Source organism: Schistocerca piceifrons, chromosome 6, assembly GCF_021461385.2.
Source record: "Schistocerca piceifrons isolate TAMUIC-IGC-003096 chromosome 6, iqSchPice1.1, whole genome shotgun sequence".
Lineage (NCBI taxonomy): Eukaryota > Metazoa > Arthropoda > Insecta > Orthoptera > Acrididae > Schistocerca > Schistocerca piceifrons.
The window spans coordinates 429,361,711-429,385,849 of NC_060143.1; positions in this window are offsets into that span (position 1 = coordinate 429,361,711).

Below are 24,139 nucleotides of genomic sequence, written 5' to 3' on the forward strand. Positions count from 1 at the left end.
CCCTGACGGGACAGGTCCGGCCGCCTTGGTGCAGGTCTTATAACATTCGACGCCACAGTGGGTGACCTGCGCGCCGGATGGGGATGAAATGATGATGAAGACAACACAACACCCAGTCCCTGAGCGAAGAAAGTCCCTCACGCAGCCGGGAATCGAACACGGGCTCCTTAGGGCGGCAGTCCGCCACGCAGACCATTCAACTATCGGGGCGGACGGTCCATAACGGTGACGGTCCCGATGTATCCGGACAGGTGGCAAAGTTAATCCAAGGGGCTACCAACATTGACTCCTCAACGACCGTTCAGTTGATGCGTATGGACCACCGCAGAAGGACTTGGTTGGTGCCCCCGGGCTGACTGCTGTTCGGTCGGCGACGAAGGCTGAAATTTTCAAGCCAGCACCGCAGATGGACATCCACTGCTTGGTGACAGGTGGCCTTTTCAGATAAATCCCGTTTTATGCTTCATCGAATAGATGTTCGCCGGCGTGTACAGAGTGAAACGTGTGAAAGCAAACGCCCTGCATCAATAGTTGGGAGGCCGTAAGGCACTCCCTGGATGAATTTGTCATTCTGGAAGGCACAATGGATCAAGACAATTATGCAGCCATACTAGGGGATAATGTCCGTGTGAGTTTGTTTTTTGCTGGCACAATGGCATCTACCAGCAAGACAATGCGACGTGTTACACAACTTGCAGGGTACGTGTACCGTCCGAAGAACACTAGGATGAGTTTACCGTACTCCCCTAGCTACCAAACTCTCCGGATTTAAACAAATTCGAGAATATGTGGGGCCATCTCGTTCGGGCCGTTACGCCTTGGATACTCAACCTAGAGCTGCTGGCCACGCACTGAAGTCAGCATGGCTCCATATCCCTGGTCGTACCTTGCAGAGCCTCGTGACTCTCTCCCTGCATTACTCGCAGCTGTCTGCGCTGCAAAAGGTGATTATCAGGCTTTTGACGGATGGTCATATTAATGTGATTCGACACTGTAGCAACTAGTAGAAAACACAAGGCAAGACAGGTATGAAAATTTATATCAGGAATGAGACGACAAGCATGTAACTACGCTAGGAAAACTGATTACCCGGCCGTAGCACGTACTAAAATCATCACGTGACAATCATGTACAATCACGTTCCGATTCAAAGCAATGTGTTTGATATCTCGCAATGCGAGCGAGAAAAGCGGTCACGAGAAGTGATAGCGGAAAATACCGTTGGCTGAAGCCACTATAACGTGCTGTTAACGTCACTAATAAAACTGACTTCGAGAATGAGAAGTGGTGATAGTGTCGACAGAGAAAGCTACGGAAGGTGCAAAGAGATATTAACTAGCGGAAATCAAGTAAGTCAATGGTGTGCAAATTACGAAAGGTGAGGAGCAGTACAGAATAGGGTACGATTGAAATACCTGTCGCAGAGCAGAATAAGTAAAATGCATTGATGATATTGAGAAACGTGCTAATATTATCTTTGCAAGAAGTTCATAGCTTTTTCCGCATATAGCTGGATTCCCAGGTAAGCAAAGAATGACAAAAAATTTTAAATTTGCCGGAATGAACGAGTCATTATTTGTGGGCAGCATAACGTATTTGCAAAAATATTTTAGGAAAAAATAAAGCGCTCGAATTATAGCTGCAAAGGGTGTATTTCAATATTTCAACGAACCGTGAACCCACATAAAAGATGTAAATTGACCATGTGCGAAGAGTATTGTCAAACAACATGTGGGGTGGCAGGTGGAAAATTTTATTTCAATTATTTGCCATTCTCAACACAGGCTCTCTAACTACAATGTTGCCGGCCCGGGTGGCCGAGCGGTTCTAGGCGCTACAGTCCGGAACCGCGCAACCGCTACGGTCGCAGGTTCGAATCCTGCCTCGGGCATGGATGTGTGTGATGTCCTTAGGTTAGTTAGGTTAAAGTAGTTTCAAGTTCTAGGGGACTGATGACCTTAGAAGTTAAGTCCCATAGTGCTCAGAGCCATTTTTTAGCTACAATGTTGGCAAAAACGTGATTCCTGTAATTAAAGTTCACTGTGCCCACTCTGATGGAGAAACAAAGTTATTGATCATTGAAGTTCGCCGGGCGGGATTAGCCGAGCGGTCTGGGCGCTGCAGTCATTGACTGTGCGGCTGGTCCCGGCGGAGGTTCGAGTCCTGTCTCGTGCATGGGGGTGTGTGTTTGTCCTTAGGATACTTTAGGTCAAGTAGTGTGTAAGCTTAGGGACTGATGACCTTAGCAGTTAAGTCCCATAAGATTTCACACACATTTGATTTGATCATTGAAGTTCATTACTCTGAGGATTTAGGATGATGTCTGGGATTCATAGAAAATGCAGTTTACTATAACAATTTTCACTATATTCTGAAAACGATAAAGCATAAAGTTCCAGACAAATGTTTAACCCATCAATTCTACCATCCGCTATTGCACTATCAGACCTGTTCAGAATCTATTGCGCTGGTCCTGTTACCCCTACATAACGAAACTGTTCAATAATCGTTATCGATGTAAATGTTCAAAGTGAATGCTCGCCAAAATCTGATGTTATTACGCATCAAACGCCACGCTAGTAATGATAGGTCTGTCCTGCGGCGACATGTGAAAATACGACATACGCAAACTGAGAATAAATAACTGGAGTCGTTCCGCAATTAACACTTTACCCCAATGCGAACTCATTGTTACGTGCATACCGAGTTGCGTAATACGGCATCCAATGCTGTTCCTTGCACGCACAAATGCGACGCGGCTTCCGACACAGAGTGCGCGCTGATAAGAAGAGAACTGGGGCCTGACTCTAGCTTTTTTTTTTTTTCATTTATTGAATTTCAATTCCCCCCCGAAGGGGGCGGGCTGGCAGCAGCTTAGTACGCCGCTCTTCAGCCGACAGATTTTGTGACAAAGAGCAAGAGAACAAATAATAAAAACAACAGGCGATAAAATCGGAGACTTAGAGAGTAACAAGGCGAAAAGAAATCGTGGAACTTAAAACAACAACACAGGGATGATGACGCTAATAAAAATACATACGAAGTAGACAGGGAAAGCAATAGACAATTAAAAAACACGGCGACAGTCTGGATTCTGTTCGCAAAGGAAATAAAATTCACACCGAGCGACAGCATGGTTTCTGTTCGCAACACGAGAAAGACAAACAACACTGAATAGTCACTGGAACACTGCACTAAAAAGTTGGCAAATGTGACACCACAGTCGAGAGCAGGTGGGGGGAAACTGGACAGAAGATGGGAAAACGAAAAAGGGGGGGAAAGGAGAGTAAAAGCGAAGGGGGGAGCCGGGAAAGGAGCTGAAGGAGGATGAGGACCCATAAGAGGGGTGGGGGGCAGACGCGACAGGGAGTGGGGTAGGCAGAGGAGGGGAATACAAAAGGACTGGGGGGGGGGAGAAGGGAGGTAGGGAGAGGTTTAGTGGGGGGAAAAACAGGACAGAAGGGCGGGGGGAGACGGAGCCCAGGGAAAGGACAGAGGAAAGGAGGGGGATGGAGGATCAGAGTTGATAGGAAGGATAAATGGAGGGAGACAGGGCATCATCCGGGAGGGGGAGGTGACGGAAGCCACCTTGGGAAAGGAGATGGAGGGTGTAGAGATGGAGGGTAGGGGGGACACAGACTCTAGCTCGCAGCTTCTTATTTATATAGCCGCGGTGCGGACCGCCGAAGACGCAGCCGACAACATTTGCCTTCCTGACTAGCCGCTGAGCTAGCAAGACACCACTTCAAGTTACTAAATAATTAATTGCTTCATTCGCTGAAGGCCAATGAAGCTCTCAATTTAACTGTGTAATCAGCGCACAGGTAAGTACCTGTAATAAAATTCTGAAGTGGCTAAGCTAAATACTTTTGGCGAGAGAATTATTTTAATTGCACTGCACGCAGTAGATGAGCTCTGAACTTGCCCTTTGGAGAGACGCTACAGCTATGGTTTTATAGCTACCTTTTGGAAACGTCTCACATCTTTGTTAATATAGCATATCTCCATTCCACCTAAATCTAAACATCCTAGCTTTATTTAATCACTTACTTAATCTATCTTGCTTCCATACCCTTAGGACACAAAAACAGAAAATCATGAATTTCAACCAAAATATTACTTTGTGAGATCCAGCATGCTGTTTCTATTAATTTACAATGAAAAAGGAATCCGAATATAAATTTGAAGTTTCTAGCTCCTTCCTGTTGTGCCGATGATTTTTTGGTAAAACATCCAAATTTTGAAAACTGTTAAAGTTACTAAACTGAAACTTAACACATTATTATTTTAGCATCACTCCTGACAGGCTATTAACTTTTCAGATTACTTACTTTACTTTTAAGGTATTGCGCAACATTCGAGACGTCATAGCTAGTTACAGCGGACTAGGCTGGTACACAATGGAAAGCATATGAATTCTATATGGCATGAGTAGGCTGCTTCCCTACAAAGACTGTCAGGCAACGTTTCATTTCGTGTTCGCTTCTCCTCTATCACTATAACAGAAAAACTTCCAACTCTCGTGTAGAAACATGACGTAATCCCCAATTCCTCCAAAAAATATATATACCTATACAAAAAAGCAGATAAAAATTCACTTGACGCCTTCCTGAGAGACAGTCTCCGCTCCTTCCAAATTAACAATAGTAAGTGTAGACCAGATGTGGCTTGAATTCAAAGGAATAGTATCGCCATCAATTGAAAGATTTATATCAAAGTAACAAACGACGGAGCTGATCCTCCTTGGTACACAAAATGAGTCAGAACACTGTTGCAGAAACAACGAAAAAAGCATGCCAAATTTAAACGGACGCATGATCTGCAAGATTCGCGATCTTTTACAGAAGCTCCAAATTTAGCACGGATTTCAGTACGAAATCCTTATAACAGTTTCCACAACGAAACTTTGTCCCAAAACCTGGTAGAAAATCCAAAGAGAGTCTGGTCGTAGGTGAAGTATGCTAACGGCAAGACACAATCAATGCCTTCTCTGTGCGATAACAATGGAAATACCAACGACGACGGTACTGCTAAGGTAGAGTTACTAAACACAGCCTTCCGAAATAACTTCACCAAACAAGGCGAAGTATATTTTCCAGAATTCGAATGAAGAACAGCTGGCCTCGGACTAGTGAAGCAACTTAAATCACTTAACGAAAGTAAGTCTTCCGGTCCAGACTGTATACCAGTTAGGTTCCTTTCAGAATATGCTGACACAATAGCTCCGTACTTAACAATCACATGCAACCGTTCGCTTGACGAAAGATCCGTACCCAAAGACTGGGAAGCTGCACAGGTCACTTCAATATTCAAGAAAGGTAGTAGGACTAACCCCCTAATTTACAGAGCCACATCATGAACGTCGATATGCAGCAGAATTTCTACAGGGCTATTACAAATGATTGAAGCGATTTCATAAATTCACTGTAGCTCCATTCATTGACATATGGTCACGACACACTACAGATACGTAGAAAACCTCATAAAGTTTTGTTCGGCTGAAGCCGCACTTCAGGTTTTGCCGCCAGCGCGCTCGAGAGCGCAGTGAGACAAAATGGCGACAGGAGCCGAGAAAGCGTATGTCGTGCTTGAAATGCACTCACATCAGTCAGTCATAACAGTGCAACGACACTTCAGGACGAAGTTCAACAAAGATCCACCAACTGCTAACTCCATTCGGCGATGGTATGCGCAGTTTAAAGCTTCTGGATGCCTCTGTAAGGGGAAATCAAGGGGTCGGAGGGCAGTGAGCGAAGAAACGGTTGAATGCGTGCGGGCAAGTTTCACGCGTAGCCCGCGGAAGTCGACGAATAAAGCAAGCAGGGAGCTAAACGTACCACAGCCGGCGGTTTGGAAAATCTTACGGAAAAGGCTAAAGCAGAAGCCTTACCGTTTACAATTGCTACAAGCCCTGACACCCGATGACAAAGTCAAACACTTTGAATTTTCGGCGCGGTTGCAACAGCTCATGGTAGAGGATGCGTTCAGTGCGAAACTTGTTTTCAGTGATGAAGCAACATTTTTTCTTAATGGTGAAGTGAACAGACACAATGTGCGAATCTGGCCGGTAGAGAATAGTCACGCATTCGTGCAGCAAATTCGCAATTCACCAAAAGTTAACGTGTTTTGTGCAATCTCACGGTTTAAAGTTTACGGCCCCTTTTTCTTCTGCGAAAAAAACGTTACAGGACACGTGTATCTGGACATGCTGGAAAATTGGCTCATGCCACAACTGGAGACCGACAGCGCCGACTTCATCTTTCAACAGGATGGTTCTCCACCGCACTTTCATCATGATGTTCGGCATTTCTTAAACAGGAGATTGGAAAACCGATGGATCGGTCGTGGTGGAGATCATGATCAGCAATTCATGTCATGGCCTCCACGCTCTTCCGACTTAACCCCATGCGATTTCTTTCTGTGGGGTTATGTGAAAGATTCAGTGTTTAAACCTCCTCTACCAAGAAACGTGCCAGAACTGTGAGCTCGCAACAACGATGCTTTCGAACTCATTGATGGGTACATGCTGCGCCGAGTGTGGGAGGAACTTGATTATCGGCTTGATGTCTGCCGAATCACTAAAGGGGCACATATCGAACATTTGTGAATGCCTAAAAAAACTTTTTGAGTTTTTGTATGTGTGTGCAAAGCATTGTGAAAATATCTCAAATAATAAAGTTATTGTAGAGCTGTGAAATCGCTTCAATCATTTGTAATAACCCTGTATATTGTATTCGAACATTATGAATTACCTCGAAGAAAACGGTCTATTGACACACAGTCAATACGGATTTAGAAAACATCGTTCTTGTGAAACACAACTAGCTCTTTACTCACACGATGTGTTGAGTGATATTGACAAGGGATTTCATATTGATTCCGTATTTCCGGATTTCCAGAAGGCTTTTGACACTGAGTGGAATATCGTCTCAGTTATGTGACTCGATTCGTGATTTCCTGTCAGAGAGGTCACAGTTCGTAGTAACTACGGGAAGTCGTTAAGTAAAATACAAGTGATTTCTGTCGTTCCCAAAGTTAGTGTTATGGGCCCTTTGCTGTTCCTTATCTATATAAAATAAACGATTTAGGAGACAATCTGAGCAGCCGTCTTAGATTGTTTGCAGATGACGCTGTCGTTTATCGACTAGTAATGTCATCAGATGATCAAAACAAATGGCAAAACGATTTAGAAAAGATATCTGTATGGCACGAAAATAGGCAGTTGACCCTAAACAACGAAACGTGCGAGATCATCTACATGAGCGCTAAAAGGAATCCGTTAAACTTTGGTTACACGATAAATTAGTCAAATCTAAAGGCCTAAATTCAACTAAATAACTAGGAATAGCAAGTACGACCAACTTAAAGTGGTAGGAACGCATAGACAATGTTGTGGGAAAGGCTAATCAAAGACTGCGTTTTATTGTTGGGACACTTGGAAAATGTAACAGATCTATTAAAATAATGATGGAAGATCTACTAAAGAGACTGCCTACACTACGTTTGTCAGTCCTCTTTTAGAATACTGCTGCGCGGTGTGGGATCCTTACCAGATGGGACTGATGGAGTACATCGAGAAAGTTTTGTATTATCGCGAAATTGGGGAGGCAGTGTCACTGAAATGATACAAGATTTGGGTTGCATTAAAACAAAGGCATTTTTCGTTGCGGTGGAATCTTATCACGAAATTACAATCACCAACCTACTCCTCCGAATGGGAAAATATTTTGCTGACGCCGACCTACATAAGGAGAAACGATCAACGTAATGATTCCGCGCGCTGTACGAGATTGGAATAAAAGAGAATTATTGTGAAGATGGTTCGATGAACCCTCTGCCAATCACTTAAATGTGACTGAATGTAGATATAGATTTGGAAAACCAACTTTATCGTCTTTATTTCATTGACAAAATTTTGCAAGAAAATGGTTCCCTTCCTACTGCCGCCATACCACCTAGACTTAAATTCTGTAGAAATAATCCGTAATGTTACAAATACGTAATACCATCTGTAATCGTTATTCATCAAGCACGTCGCTCTCTAATCCAAAAAAATTACTTTTGCGATATGCACATAAGGCTTTTATATTGAAGCAGCTTTGCAGTTAGCCTCACAACGCTGAGTGGAGCTCCTTCTAGATACTTCCACCAGAGAAAAATTTCATGTGGTCTCCGGGAATCAAACCCTAGGTCTCGACGTTACGAGCTAACAACTAGACCAGTTAGTCAGTTGGGTTTTGCTGCTGTGACATTATCTTTTATTGTATAGTGCTACCTCCTTTGTATCCTTTGTATCGATGTGGATTTTCTTTTAATTTTTAAGTAAGAAGGCAAAGCGTTGATGCAGTAAACGAACGTCACATGGACGAGAATGATGAAAACATTGAGAGAATGGTGAATATATATATAGCTCTTTTAAGAACATTATGTAATTAAGATTCCAAAAACACTGCGAGGTCAGATCGTTTTATTATCTGTCAAATAACAAGCCAACAAAGTTTTATTTTATATCTATAACTGGCATGAGAACAGCTAATCTTTACGTTTTCGGGTGAGCTGATAACGAAAATGTTATTTAAAATGTAGGATTAGATCCCGTTTTGAAGTTATGATAACTTCAGTTACTGCCTGTATGAGCTTACACATGTATTTACCTTCGTGTTATCCTCAGAGGAAGGTCATTGAAGGCGCAACTGCTTTGCCTCGTGGTTGTATTTTCCTGCTGGTGATTCCCTGATTAGCGTCTAGCAATAATCAGCTAACATTGATGCACTCCACTTTCCTTGGTATCTCATTTTCATATCCAAAATTTGCTGGTGGAAGCGTTCTCCGTGCTCGGCGGTTACAGCAACTCAAATGTCGGGAAAGAAGTCCATGTGAGAATCTAAGAATTTGTAACTTCAGTGACATTTTGAATCCCAGTCTACTGTGGGACTGCAAAAGATTTGCCACAAGATCCTTATAGTTTTATGCCCTCTTGTTTTCTAGAATGTTTGTTGACATTGTTAACTGTACAATAAATTACCAAAAGAGATAAAAGAAATTGCAAAAATACACTTATTTAAAAATACAGCTAAAAAGTACCTATTATGCAGTACATTTTATACATTAAAGGATTACTTAGATAAAACAGAGTAGGGGTTTGGTAAAAAAAAGTTATACAAATAAATAATGATAATGATCATAAAACATCCAACATTCCACATAACACCTTCACGCTATGTTGTTTTCCATCTTTTTTCCTTTTCTAGAAAAACTTACCCTCACGCTATGCATTGCACAATACTAACACCTCTTCCTCTTTCTAAGCTCAACATTTCACTCATTATAGAGGGATGCTGACTCAGTTTTTGAGGATAGCAAATGGGAAGTTGTGGTACAGAAAATGGCTCAGAGATCACCAGTGTATGTGTGGTGTGTGTGTGTGTGTGTGTGTGTGTGTGTGTGTGTAGTGAGTGAAGTGTTATGAAACAATGTGTGTATCGTGTGTGCAGTGACTGATAGTGAGATACGAGTGAACAGTTTGGCATTACATTATTTAATAAGTTATTTGTAAATAAAGCATTGTATACCAGGAGAAAATCTAATGATTGTCTCTAACTAGAAGTCTGTAAATGTATGTGTATATGAAGTAGCTTATTTTAAATTGGTCTAAACTTGCAAATACTTTGACATGCCCTATATCCTTGTAAAAAGAGATCTACGGATGAATAAAGCTACTACTACAACTACTAATGTGTCAAGGAAGACTGTTTTTCGTGGAAATACCATTTGTTAATGGAGTTGTCAAACAAAAGTAACAATCGTTCACCTGGTTTTATGTATCTCGCCAGATCATGGGTATGGAAAAGCCCTTGGAAAGTCTTTTACGAACAGCCACGATTGAAGACTCGAGACACAAGACATGCAACACACATGAGTAGCCTAGGGGTTATCCTGGCCCCAGATTTCACGGATGAAGCACAGTCTGTACGCCTTCCTAATACATGGCGTAATTCGCTTCCTTTTCGATTTTAGTGTAGCCTGTCCGAAAATGCAGCAAAAATTGTCTGTACTGTTTACGCATTCGCAAGACGTATTGAATTGCAGTAATGTCAATGAGCACACGCACTAACTACACTTCAATAATAGTTTATTCCAGCAAACGAACAGAACACACCTTGTAACAGACTGAAACTACACTTGAATGAAACATGATCCACTCCTCCCTTCTCTTACACATCCCCTTGTCACTACGAGCCCGTGCTAAAAATAGCGACAATATACTCACATCTATTGTTGCCTGAAACTTCATCAGTCTATCATCAGCAGGATTTCCAAGCCTATATGGGAAGGTCTTGACAATGTATGCTAATAAAATCTTAATGCACGCCCCCCCCCCCCTTTATCTTAGAGGCGAGAGCTAATTCGAGTTTTTCATTGTCATTTTTGTTATCAGCGTGGTCGATATAGTTAACAAACGTTGATTACATCCCAGTTACATTTTCACTGTTGGCCAGTGTAAGCTGTCACATAAATGTTGCTCTAAAGAAGAGGAAGCCAGTCTGAACATTATATCGGATAAAATATCATTTCTACAATAACCAACCGCTACTAATGCAAGATCACTAACGAAGTGTAATTGAAATCAAGAGACATAGACAGAACCAGGGTAACGAACGGATGTCAGACCCATCAGATATAGCCTAACCATGGCTATTTGTCGAAATAGGCCTATAGTAATGAATAAACGATTTGACTTAGCAGCGTTTTTGGAATCGTAATTGGAAGAATGTACACTCATGTTCAGAAAAAAACAGAACATCCTGAACGACTAGATATAGGACTTCATATGCGCAGGACATGTACATTAGTGTCTTCTGCAGAAATGATTAGCATTTCAGTCACCTCGTTTCAGCTGTGTACTGTTGACTATTAGGCACATGGTCCGCCATGGGCTCTGATAACTTGTTCCATGCGCGATGGCATCGATACGTATAAGGTGCAAATGGCATCCTGTGGTATAGCCATCCATACTGCATTCACTTTGTTCCAAAGTTCATCTGTAGTGATTGGCGTTGGGTCAAAGCACTGCACCAGTCGTTTCACCATATCCCACACATTTTTCATTGGCGACAAGTCTTGCGATCTGCCAGGCCATGGCAAAAGGCTGATATCCTGCAACAGCTAAGAGGTTGTCGTGCAGCAACATATGTCGTGCATTGTCTTGCTTAAAAATGGCGTCTGGGATGCTGTGACAGAAAGGGTATGGCTACGTCTCAAAGGATGTCATTCACGTAGGTCACACTGGTCGCAGTACCCTGGACACGCACCGACTGTGATTTGTTGTAGTCCAAATAGCACCCTACACCATGCTGCCTTGAGTCGGCCCTGTATGCATCGTACGAATGCACCCACTGTGATGCTGTTCCCCCTGTCTGCGGAGAACCAAAATGTGGACATCATTTTCAAACAAACAGAACATGGATTCATCTGAAAATACTATCTTATGCCAATTCTGTCCGCCGTGATATCATTCCATGTCTAGCATGTTTCAGCACATTCGTCAAATGTAGGCGGAGAAGTGGACGATCCGCACGTAGCCCAGCTGTAATAAACGGTAACAGACGGTCAGCCCTGATAGTCTGCGGTGTGTTACGTTGTTCCACGTTTCGCAAGAGCCGACAAGGACGCACGTGTCCTATAATGCCATTCAGATGAGGTGTCGATCTTCCTGGAGAGTGGTCTGGATGGTGCGACCTGACCCAGCTCGTTGTGTTCTACGGCCTTCTATGAACCATTCTACACACACTCGTTACACTGCCGAAACACTTCGTCCCACACGAGCAGTAGTCTCCTGGATATATGCATAACATTCTCTCACGCCAATAATGCGACCTCTTTCAAACTCACTGATTTAACGGCACGGTTTGCACATACATCTGCGAGGTATCGTGCACGTCTGCTTAAGTCACACATTTTATTTACACCGACAACTGCAGTACCATTTTACAGGTAGGTGATGTTGCGACGCGATATCGATATTGATGTTGAACCCTTGGGCTGACATGGTTCTGATGCTAATCAATTCTGCTAAACATACTAATATACGCTACTAGCCATTAAAATTGCTACACCAAGAAGAAATGCGGATGATAAACGGGTATTCATTGGACAAATATATTAAACTAGAACTGACATGTGATAAAATTTTCACGCAATTTGGGTGCATAGATCCTGAGAAATCAGTACCCAGAAAAACCACCTCTGGCCGTAATAACGGTCTTGATCCACCTGGTGCATTGAGTCAAACAGAGCTTGGATGGCGTGTACAGGTACAACTGCCCATGCAGCTTCAACACGATACCACAGTTCATCAAGAGTAGTGACTGGCGTATTGTGACGAGCCAGTTGCTCGCCCATCATTGACCAGACGTTTTCAATTGGTGAGACATCTGGAGAATGTGCTGGCCAGGGCAGCTGTCGAACATTTTCTGTATCCAGAATGGCCCGTACAGGACCTGCAACATGCGGTCGTGCATTATCCTGCTGAAATGTAGAGTTTCGCAGGGATCGAATGAAGGGTAGAGCCACGGGTCGTAACACATATGAAATGTAACGTTTACTGTTCAAAGTGCCATCAATGCGAACAAGAGGTGACCGAGACGTGCAACCAATGGCACCCCGTACCATCACGCCGGGTGATACGCCAGTATGGCGATGACGAATACACGCTTCCAATGTGCGTTCGCCGCGCTGTCGCCAAACACGGATGCGACCATCATGATGCTGTAAACAGAACCTGGATTCATCCGAAAAAATGACGTTTTGCCATTCGTGCGCCCAGGTTCGTCGTTGAGTACACCATCGCAGGTGCTACCGTATGTGATGCAGCGTGAAGGGTAACCGCAGCCATGGTCTCCGAGCTGATAGTCCATACTGCTGCAAACGTCGTCGAAATGTTCGTGCAGATGGTTGTTGTCTTTCAAACGTCCCCATTTGTTGACTCAGGGATCGAGACGTGGCTGCACGATCCGTTACAGCCATGCGGATAACATGCCTGTCATCTCGACTGCTAGTGATACGAGGCCGTTGGGATCCACCACGGCGTTCCGTATTACCCTCCTGAACCCACCGATTCCATATTCTGCTAACAGTCATTGGATCTCGACCAACGCGAGCAGCAATGTCGCGATACGATAAACCGCAATCGCGATAGGCTACAATCCGACCTTTATCAAAGTCGTAAACGTGATGGTACGCATTTCTCCTCCTTACACGAAGCGTCACAACAACGTTTCATCAGGCAACGCCGGTCAACTGCTGTTTGTGTATGAGAAATCGGTAGGAAACTTTCCTCGTGTCAGCACGACACCAGCGCCAACCTTGTGTGAATGCTCTGAAAAGCTAATCATTTGCATATCACAGCATCTTCTTCCTGTCGGTTAAATTTCGCGTCTGTAGCACGTCATCTTCGTGGTGTAGCAATTTTAATGGCCAGTAGTGTACTTGTCCTGTGAATATGAACGTGTTATCTCTAGTCATGCAGTTTGGTCCCGTAAGACCTTACCACAAATTCCCAAATTTTCTTATCATTCAAAGTGTTCTATTTGTCTAAACATGAGTGTTCAATGCACCGGGCACGAAAACTGCATATATTGCTGTTTGACCAGAAATGAACGGTTGTATAAAGATCAATTTCTCTGGTTGTGAAACCGATTTTACTCGCATCAGAGCCATAGGTTGTCGTTGGTAAGCGGTAAGCTTGTTGACACAAGAGCATGTTACTATTAACTTTCAATGCAAAGAAATGATTCGCTTAGTAATAATGACGATGATCGGACTTCGTTAAAGACACAGATTACAGGCTTGACTTACAAATATTGAAATGCATAAACGATAACGTACTTACGGCATGCGATGGTTGCGTCACCAAACGGACCGCTTCCAACGTATTTAAAAACGCTGAAAAATATACAGAATGATGAATTATTAGTAAGGAACAGGAACAGACTCAGAATAACTAAATAAGAACGTATTTAAGATAAAATTTATTATTTGACAATAAAATACAGAGCCCATTGAATAAAGGTCCTAGCAGTGAGGCTGAAGCAAGTAGAAGGAAGTAGACAACCATAGGCTGTACGTGTTCTATAAATATAAGACAGTCAAAATGGACACAGATAATATGAGGGCCATTCGGAAAGTAAGGAACGGTCTGTGGCGAAATGGAAACCACAGTGAAAATCCGATGCAGCTTTGCACAAATGTATTCGATGTCTCTAAAAAATCTTTAGATGGCGTCCCGTCGCTCTTCTCAGTTCTGAGAGCGCAGCGAGAGGGTAAAAATGCCTAGAAAATAGTGTCTCCTGCCAAGTATGTGTGCGCCGCGTGGTCCAGGGCGCCTTGTCACGGTACGCGCGGCTCTCCGGCCCCCCTCCCCCCCCCCCCCCCTCACGGTCAGAGGTCCGAGTCCTCCCTCCTATGTGTGTTTGTGTGTGTGTGTGTGTGTGTGTGTGTGTGTGTGTGTGTGTTGTCCTTAGCTTAAGTTATTCATCGTTTGGATTTGCAGCTCTTTGTGTTGACCATGCTTGCAGTTAAACTTGTAGGGTGCGAGTCCACCAGTTAGGCAAAACACCGTTTTTTCTCAGTACCCAAACGTGTTTCAGCACCACTGTGCCATCATCAGTGGATTTCCGTTTTGTTTATTCTGTAATGTGAACAGTTTTGTTAGATGATGCACAACTGATCCGGAAAATTCATGCACACCAAGTGTAAAGGTATTAACAAAAAGAAACGAACTACTGTTTCAACTAAACATCCACATAATTTTGTAACCATTTAACAAAAACGTTCACATTATAGAATAAATAAAGCAGAAACCCACTGATGATGGCACAGTGGTGCTGAAACATGTTTGGGTACTGAGAAAAAACGGTGCTTTGCTTAACAGGCGGACCTCACATCCTACAGTTTTAGTTTAAGCGTAGGGACCGATGACCTCAGCAGTTTGGTCCCACAGGAACCTACCACAAATTTCCAAAAGTATGGGTGCCTGCCGAGAGATTTCGCCTGATTTCATGCAACCCCACATAAAGTACCTCTTACGCATTTCCTTCTTCGTAACAATTCTCGGCTTCACACTGCAGGGGCAATGAGAACGCTTCTGCACTGTTGTCGACGGTAAGTGTTTCATCATCCACGATACAGCTCGGACTTGGCTCCCTCTGATTTTCATCTCTGTTCATATGAACCATTGGCTATGAAGACAACATTTTGGCACAGAGGACGAGCTGCAGACCAGCGTAGTAAATTGTCAGAAAGCACAGGAGGCTGCCTTCTATGAAAAGGGTACTCGAAATTTGGTAGAACCCCATGACAGATGTCTTAAGTCGAAGCGGCGTCTATGTAGAGATGTGGCTAGCAAGTGTAGCTAATTGTTGCAAGTAAAACAATTTTGATACTCACTGTGGTTTCCATTTCACGATCGATTGTTCCTTACTTTCCGAATAGCGATGAATTAAATTTCGTATGATGAGATACAACGACATAGAACACTAAGATGTGAGTCAGTTATTGTGCTAGATTGGCCGTGTATCACGTGAAATAAGTGTACGATAACTACTGGAGGAAACTAAAAATACTGAGATAATCAAATCAGTCGGGGCAGATTCCAACAGAGAGCTGGTACTATCTCCGTGACTGAAACAGCAGACGACGAGTCGACAAGCACAGATGTGGCAAACAGTGGCATCACCGAGGAAGATAGTTTACCAGATACTGACAGTGAAGCGTCTTGAGCAGCACTGGAGACATATGCTGTATCTGCTGCTTCTGTTCTTGCTACAAATAGGAACTTCCTTCAGTGGCGCGTACAAATTTGAAACGCGTGACAGCGTTGGCAGCACTTTTAAGAAAACTGTACGCTGTTATGAGGGTGACAAACCAAGCAGCTTCAGCTGTCACCAGTTTCAACAACAAAAATCACCAGAAAGTCGACAGGTTTCTGACATTCAATAAATTACTTTACCATGGCTATAATAAATATACGAAATAAATTATGGGTGAAATATGTTACAATATGTAAATGAATTTGTAAAACTCCAGTGAAGAATTAGACGAGCAGGTAGTTAAGTGTCTTCTATAATATAAAACTGGTTATGGACCACTAATTTAAAATTAAACATAGGTACGTGCTGTTGTCCTCCGCTATCACCAGCTCGTGATCAATTATATTTCTTCGTCTTCGCTGTTCATCCCATCTTCAAACAATAAAGTTTAAGTTGATGCTGAACCTCAACTTCTACATCTAGCTACATCTAGATTTATACTCCGCAAGCCCCCAACGGTGTGTGGCGGAGGGCACTTTACGTGTCATTGTCATTACCTCCCTTTCCTGTTCCAGTCGCGTATGGTTCGCGGGAAGAACGCCTGCCAGAAAGCCTCCGTGCGCGCTCGAATCTCTCCAATTTTACATTCGTGATCTCCTCGGGAGGTATAAGTAGGGGGAAGCAATATATTCGATACCTCATCCAGAAACGCACCCTCTCGAAACCTGGACAGCAAGCTACACCGCTATGCAGAGCGCCTCTCTTGCAGAGTCTGCCACTTGAGTTTGCTTAACATCTCCGTAACGCTGTCACGCTTACCAAATAACCCTGTGACGAAACGCGCCGCTCTTCTTTGTATCTTCTCTATCTCCTCTGTCAACCCGACCTGGTACGGATCCCATACTGATGAGCAATACTCAAGTATAGGCCGAACGAGGTTTTTGTAAGCCACCTCCTTTGCTGATGGACTACATTTTCTAAGGACTCTCCCAATGAATCTCAATCTGGCACCCACATTACCAACAATTAATTTTATATGATCATTCCACTTCAAATCGTTCCGTACCCATACTCCAAGATGTTTTACAGAAGTAACTGCTACCAGTGTTTGTTCCGCTATCATATAATCATACAAAAAAGGATCCTTCTTTCTATGTATTCGCAATACATTACATCTGTCTATGTTAAGGGTCAGTTGCCACTCCCTGCACCAAGTGCCTATCCGCTGCAGATCTTCCTGCATTTCGCTGCAAGGGTTGAGAGTGGCACTGCATGGTTCCTATCTCTTGCAACAACTCTTTCGGCAGTTCATATGAATCTCAACATTTGCCCTCCGTTTTGAATCCGTATTTGGCACACAATAGATAATGCAATGTCCTCATTTTTATTCTCTTCTTTCTTTATTTTGTATTATTTATAAAACTATACCCGCGTTCGTCATCTACATTTGAATGTGTAAGTGACGATACATTTAAGGCGATATTTGCCTTTTCATGGAAAGGATTTTCTCATCCGGAGTCTCTATAACAGTGCACTACTACCCAAAATTTAACACAATCGCTCACTTCCTGCCAACAGGCACTTTTACTGGATTGAGATATTCGTCAGGCGGAAGTGGGGTAATTTGCAGCGAAACATCGATTTTCTCAGGAAGACGCTGATGTAGTTGAATTGCTAACATGACAAAACTTTAAGGCACCTTTCACGCATACCTTTCTCAACTTCCTGAGGAAATTTTTCAGTAGACATATCCGCCTCAAATTCATACCCAATTTGCGGTTTTCGATCTAAATGATCTTCCAGTTTATCCAGTATAAAATCTAATCTTTCGCGCAGAAATACGATTTTCGTACGTGGAGACTTAAGAAGCAGCAATAAATCATCCAGCAGTTTTGTGGGATCAAGATTTTCACTGTCAAAGTGTATGTTTGAGTGTCGGCTTGAGAAAAAGAAGAAATGCATAATTACGGCGGTCTATCTAAATCTGGTACAAAATCTCTGCGGAATAACAGTTCTCTTTGATTCTAACTACACAAAAATAAATTTTCGTCTCAAGCCACTGCTGAAGTATTTGTTTCTGCAGCAGTTAACGTGACAGCTAATGAGCTTCACTTCAACTTACAATTTTCGAAGGCAATTCTCTTTATTAATACGCCATGTTTTTATGGGACTTGGCCAAATGACGAATGGGGGAACCAGTTGTAGGTTTCTCTAATTAGAAAATCTAAGTTCCTAGGAAGGACAAGTAGTTCAAATAAAAATACTGTTCTAAATGAGGACATTCAGGAAAATACCTGTTCAGAATGTAAATTTCTGGGGATATATATAGATGACAGACTTTCATGGAATCAGCAAATAGATCATGTCTGTGGTAAAATAACATCTAGTCTGTATTTACTAAAGAGATTAGTTCAATATTTAGATATCGAAGCAATAAAAATAGCGTATTTTGGGTTGGTGTATCCCCATCTATCTTATGGAATTGTATTGTGGGGTGGGTGTAGCCAATACAATATAAAAAGGGTATTTGTATTGCAGAAAAGAGTAATAAGAACTATGGCAAAAGTAAGACCCAGAACTTCATGTAAAAACCTGTTTATTAAGTTTAATATTATGACTATCTATGCAGTATATATGTTTCAATCAATATTATTAGTGAAAAAAGACAAAAAAGTGACAAACAGGAATATGGAAATCCATGATTACAATACAAGACAAAAATCAGACTTTCATATGGTGAGCAGACGATTGAATCTAACAACAAATACCCCATTCATTAAGGGAGCAATATTTTATAATTCTCTGCCAAACAACCTGAAACAGCTTTCTGGTAGAATTTTTAAAAACGAGTTAAAAAAATGGCTTGTATTGAAGTGCCCATACAGTATGGTGCTGAAATGATTTGACCTCAGGAATGCTATATTAAATATACTTCAATGATATTTTACTTAGTAGCATGTAATCTATTTATATTGTGTATCAATAATCTGAATGTAATTATTATAACATTGCCCATGCATGTTAAATACATGTTTCGAGCTGTAAGATAAAAAGGACTTTTGCGGTAGCATGGGAAATTACTGGATGTACAGAATGACACACGCATCTAATTAGCTGCAGGTTAGGTAATTCAGAATTCAGCTCGGTATACACGCCATTGTTGACAGCAGTCATCACCGAGCCATTGTTAGTCCCAAGTATTACCAATTTCGCAAAATTTTAAATTTTTCCCTTATAGAAGTCTTTAAGGTTGAGAGCATCAGCGTTGCATTCATTTAGTCGTGTTACCTACAGGTAGGTTGCAACAATGCATTTGTTTGTTTGTGAATAGTACCTGATGGCTGTACCTAATAATTTTGTAACCAGTCGTTACTTTCATGAATCAGTAAGCTATATTTCCTATTTCTAAAATCTTTTAAGAACTGCCCCTCAAGATATGGTCCTGTGACATAGCAAATGACAGCACCACGTTTTGTTCTGTGCACCTTTAGTTCACTGGCACCCTTGCTATCCAAAAAATGATTTACTCTGTTTGCACGAATGATCAGATATGGTGAAAGAAAAGTGCTTTCAAGTGAGTAATGCAATTTTGCATTCACTTGTTTTGTTTCACTTTTCACTGTTTTTTTGAACGGCAGCATATGTTGATGTGGATCACGGAAAGATTTCTCCACCCTTTTTTGCTTGTTAGTGTTCACACGTTTCACTAAATCACTCAATTTTGCTGATAACTGCGCTTATCAGTAGTTCCAATAGCGCTTTATTTCGGCTCCCTCCACACTACACAAACGTTTTTTGTAGTGTTCATTTTTAGCCAATTTGCTCCAAATCTTTGCAGGTACTACGGTTTACTCATTTCAATAATTTTATGAAAAAATTGCAATCTCTAACCAGCTTCTTAACAGCGTGAATGAGAACTAAATTGACTTTGTTAATGTCACTTCAACGTAATCCTGAGCACTGAGATATTCAGTACAGATAAATAAAATATCGAGCTTTCAGTGACAAGTGGTGGTAACACGGGAAAAATCTTGTCTTCATATCGCAGGACAGCTCTAGTTCATAGGACTGACAACAGGAATGCCCATAGCAATTATGAACAGGTAGACAAGACTACAGTTGCATTAATTATGTTGGTTGTGTCTAGAGAATATCGTGTAATGATGTAACCCACTTATCAGAGAACAGTTTGTCATATGAGACTGTATATTTCTCCCTTTCCAATCAGTCTGTTTTCTAATCTGCTTAGGGTACTTCACTATTGCGATACTGCAGGGTTCAGCAAACATATTTTAGCTTACTGTAAGTAAATATTTCGGTAACAAAGTGAACCTAAGATGTTGTACTAAAATTATACAGTAATCGCTATTGTGAATTACATTTCTTTGTGAATAAGTTTCAGTGGCTCCAAGCACTATGGGACTTAACATCTGAGGTCATCAGTCCCCTAGACTTAGAACTACTTAAACCTAACTAACCTAAAGACATCACACACATCCATGCCCGAGGCAGGATTCGAACCTGCGACCGTAGCAGCAGCGCGGTTCTGGACTGAAGCGCCTAGAAACGCTCGGTCACAACGGCCGGCTGTAAATAAGAGAGGCGCGATTCGCCTTCGATCTTTTGTCACTTCACTTCTGGTTCTCTCTCTTGCAGCAGCTTAGTATGTAAGCAACATTGTAATTACACCTAAGAAATTTGGTAATAATATCGTAATTACTACTTTTGCCCGTGTTTCATTTTTAGACCACTGATGCTGCCTTTTGACACTAATGATATGAAACGGTTATTCTGTTTAGTGTAACTGAAGTTAGATGGAGAACAGTTTGCCGATGTGTCGATCTGCGCGCCAACCACGTGTTATTACGTGAAGATTTGTACATTGCAGGAAAGTCGCACCTTTGGACTCTAAATTTATCATACGAAGTCAGGTTCATGTCATACAACGGAGTGCATATTATTTTTTGCATTGTATTTAATACAGACACGGTCCGTCAACAACGATTCGGAGCCTGACACTAGAAAAGTAGGTAATCCAGTTAATTATATCGGACCATCCGCAGTAGAAGTTGTTTTTACTCTGCTCAATTATGCTTTCCATATTTAATTCCCGCAGTGGTCACTGTGACTCATCCAGACCACCGATAAATTGAGTTTCAAAAGAATGCTACACCAGAAATTTTATCAATTCTTGAAAATTCAGGAAACAGTTTAGCTTCGCTCTCTCCCTTATTTTACAAGTTACACTCCTTAAGGTGGACTAAAAATGTGCTCGTGACAATAATGGCTCTGCAGTTGTATCTTCAAATTTCACTTATACGTGCAGTTTAATGTTAAACATCATAATTTGTACAATGAGCTCCGAAACACATTTCAACCAGTGATTTGAAAAAATTTGTATAAAAAGACCTGTTTGCTCAGCATTCAAAAGTGCGACTTAGTTTCATCGCATTCACTTTGATGGTTCCTACTACCTAGTTTTATCATGACCGCTGAAGCAGTATTTAAAAAAACACTCTTCAATGAAATATGTTACAAAATATTTCGTTAGATTTTTGATGGTAGTATATATGTTTGAATAAATATCCACGAGTCAAAACTTAAAAGATCTGATAGTTGTGCTTTCACATTCCAAAAATTATTGATTCAAGTTAGATCCCTCAAAGTATGAAAATTCGTTGTCGAAAGAGGTTCTCACGGAGTAAATAAATTACCGTTTCCTAGTTGTAGTGTAATATCTGGGTACGATATTTATCCTATAAAGAAATACGGACCCTAGCCCTGACTCATTTGAAGAAAACAAAGTACTTCATGCCATCTTGTTACCTACTACACGTGTAATGCCTCCATTTTATACCTGCTTCTTTACAAATAACGACGTTTATGACGGGTTTGTGTTTTTCCACCTTTATTATGTTTATGAAATCCCTGAAACCTAATATGCTACTTTCATTATTTAATTACGATAGGAATTGTTGTTGTACAACATAATACAATATTTGTTCCAGCTCTAGACTTGTTGCAAAGACTTTATTAAGAAACAACAGATGCACCTGAAAACGATAACGAATGATCATGAGCAATATGTTATTCAGAAAAACGCACTAATTAGTAGTTAAGATTTGCCTTCAAACATAATGCGTGCTTATTGAGAATATGCGCCAGCAGAGGTGCTCCGCACAGTGTCATCCATTACGCTGTACAGCCATTAGTGGGTATTTTATGCGTGTACAGGTCGATAGTGTGACCTCATTGACCACAATCGCCTTTTGTTCGCTAAGGCACTCATCTATGCCGGCTGTAATTTAGTCGCCACTGTGATGTTCAACACCTATGTGACTCAGACTGAGTTAACTTCCCCTGCGGATCACCGACCGACAGCTATACGAGAAGCCTTTGTGACAGCATTGGTGCGTGCGGGAGAAATAATCATTATCAGAAGTGCACTTAGTTGTAATTATTCTAGAAAACCTTATGATGCAACACCATAACAGCTCGTCACACCAAATTGCTTGGCTGCACGATATAGAAAACCACCATGAATGGAGGTTAAAGGGCCCCTGCAATGACGCGGTGCTGTATTGTCACGCCTAAAGAAAAATGTTCACTCAGTTTTCAGTGATCTCCTTCAGCAAACACGCCTATCCGGAAGAAAACGATTCCTGTTGCTCAGCTAGAAGAGCTGTAGTGAACTAGTCGCGTATCATCAGGTCGCGTAAAATGTTTCTCCGGTTTTAGATTTTTTATAGCTATTGCATGGGAGATAATAGTTAAATAAAAGTAACGATGTACTGTCACTTCTTGTGTACAAGAAGATAACAGTTAAATAAAAATTACGACGCACTTTCACTTCCTATGTACGACGCTTACCGCCAAGTCTGTACTAATCTGAAGTTACAATTTCGACACTCTCGCGTTACCACAGTCATTCTTAGTAGCCAGCTTATGCTATGTGCCTAACCTGTTACCGGAAAATTTTCCAATGATTTGACTGTTAAATAGGCTGCTCGCTCCATATTACACAAATCGTTCACTTTGAACTATTAGTCCTCGGCCAAGATCTCGTATAATAAGGCCACCTGAATTTCAGTTATTCGTAAACTCACAGTTCACACAGAAAATCCGAAATTCGCACAGTCGGTTATATCGATCGCCCATTAACACCCCACGACACTCCAAGATCTTTTAAAAAGTCATAATTCCGCGAAATTAAAACATCATTTCAAAGTTTATATAAATCCTTCCGATCGTGATGACGACAGAGCTGCGAATGTGTTCTACACTCTACAAAGCAATCTTCTAGCCCAAAAATACGAACGAATGTATTCTCATCAGATTGGCGGAGAAGCATTTCCAGTCAGCTTACAGTTCTAAACCGCGCTATTCCGCATCTTTTGCTTTAGACCAATCACAACTTAATATCTTTCCAGAGAGATTCATTACATGAAAAAATCGAGATAACGCATAAATAGAAAAATAATCCATTCTTTAAATACAACGCAACATTGAACAACATCCAAACTGCTCGTATAATTTCTTAGTGATGCGAATCCCAAAAACAAAGCCTTGTATCATCACATCAATTATAACACACTTTTTGCTTGAACAAAAAAGTCAGCTACCTGTCGTCACGATGGCCACAGTGCGATGGCTTAATACATGAAATTAACATCTAGGACAATAATGGTGCATAAGCGAGAGCCTCGTTATCGAAAGAAAAATCTGCTGAACTTGTGAATCAAAGGTTCTTTTGCAGGGTCTATGCAAGGTCTCCCGGACTGGGGTTTGTTCTGCGAACTTGCAAAAGCTCTAAGAGGAAATATTCATGAGGTACCGAAGACATCGGAGCAGCGGCGTAATCCTCGCTGACAGCGCCGGCAAACTTTTGAATAAGACGACGGAAAATATTCTGCAGCATTTGGGAGGAGCGATGTCAAAAGTTTGACACTTTAGCATGCAAGCACCGGGGAACGCCACGTCTCGCTTCCCCTGAAGCCGGAATCCTTTCTACCAAAGTGAGCGCAAACAGGTTTATGTCATTCCTATCTACCACTTGTCTTAGTCATGTGCAGTCAGATATGCGTATAGGTATATCACATTAAAATGTCGTGAAATTATTGCAGCAATAATTTAAGTATCGAATGTATAAGGGACGATCAAATAGTTTCCGTCTGAGGCCGTTGCGTAGCGTATATGCAACGTATGGCGACTTCTTTCCGACTGTACAAGCTCCGGCATGTAGGCAAGGGATCAGTGTTGCACTGGTTTCTTTCCGATGTGAGTGTAGTAAATGTGCGAACGTGAACTACGGCGACGCTATTACCAAATGC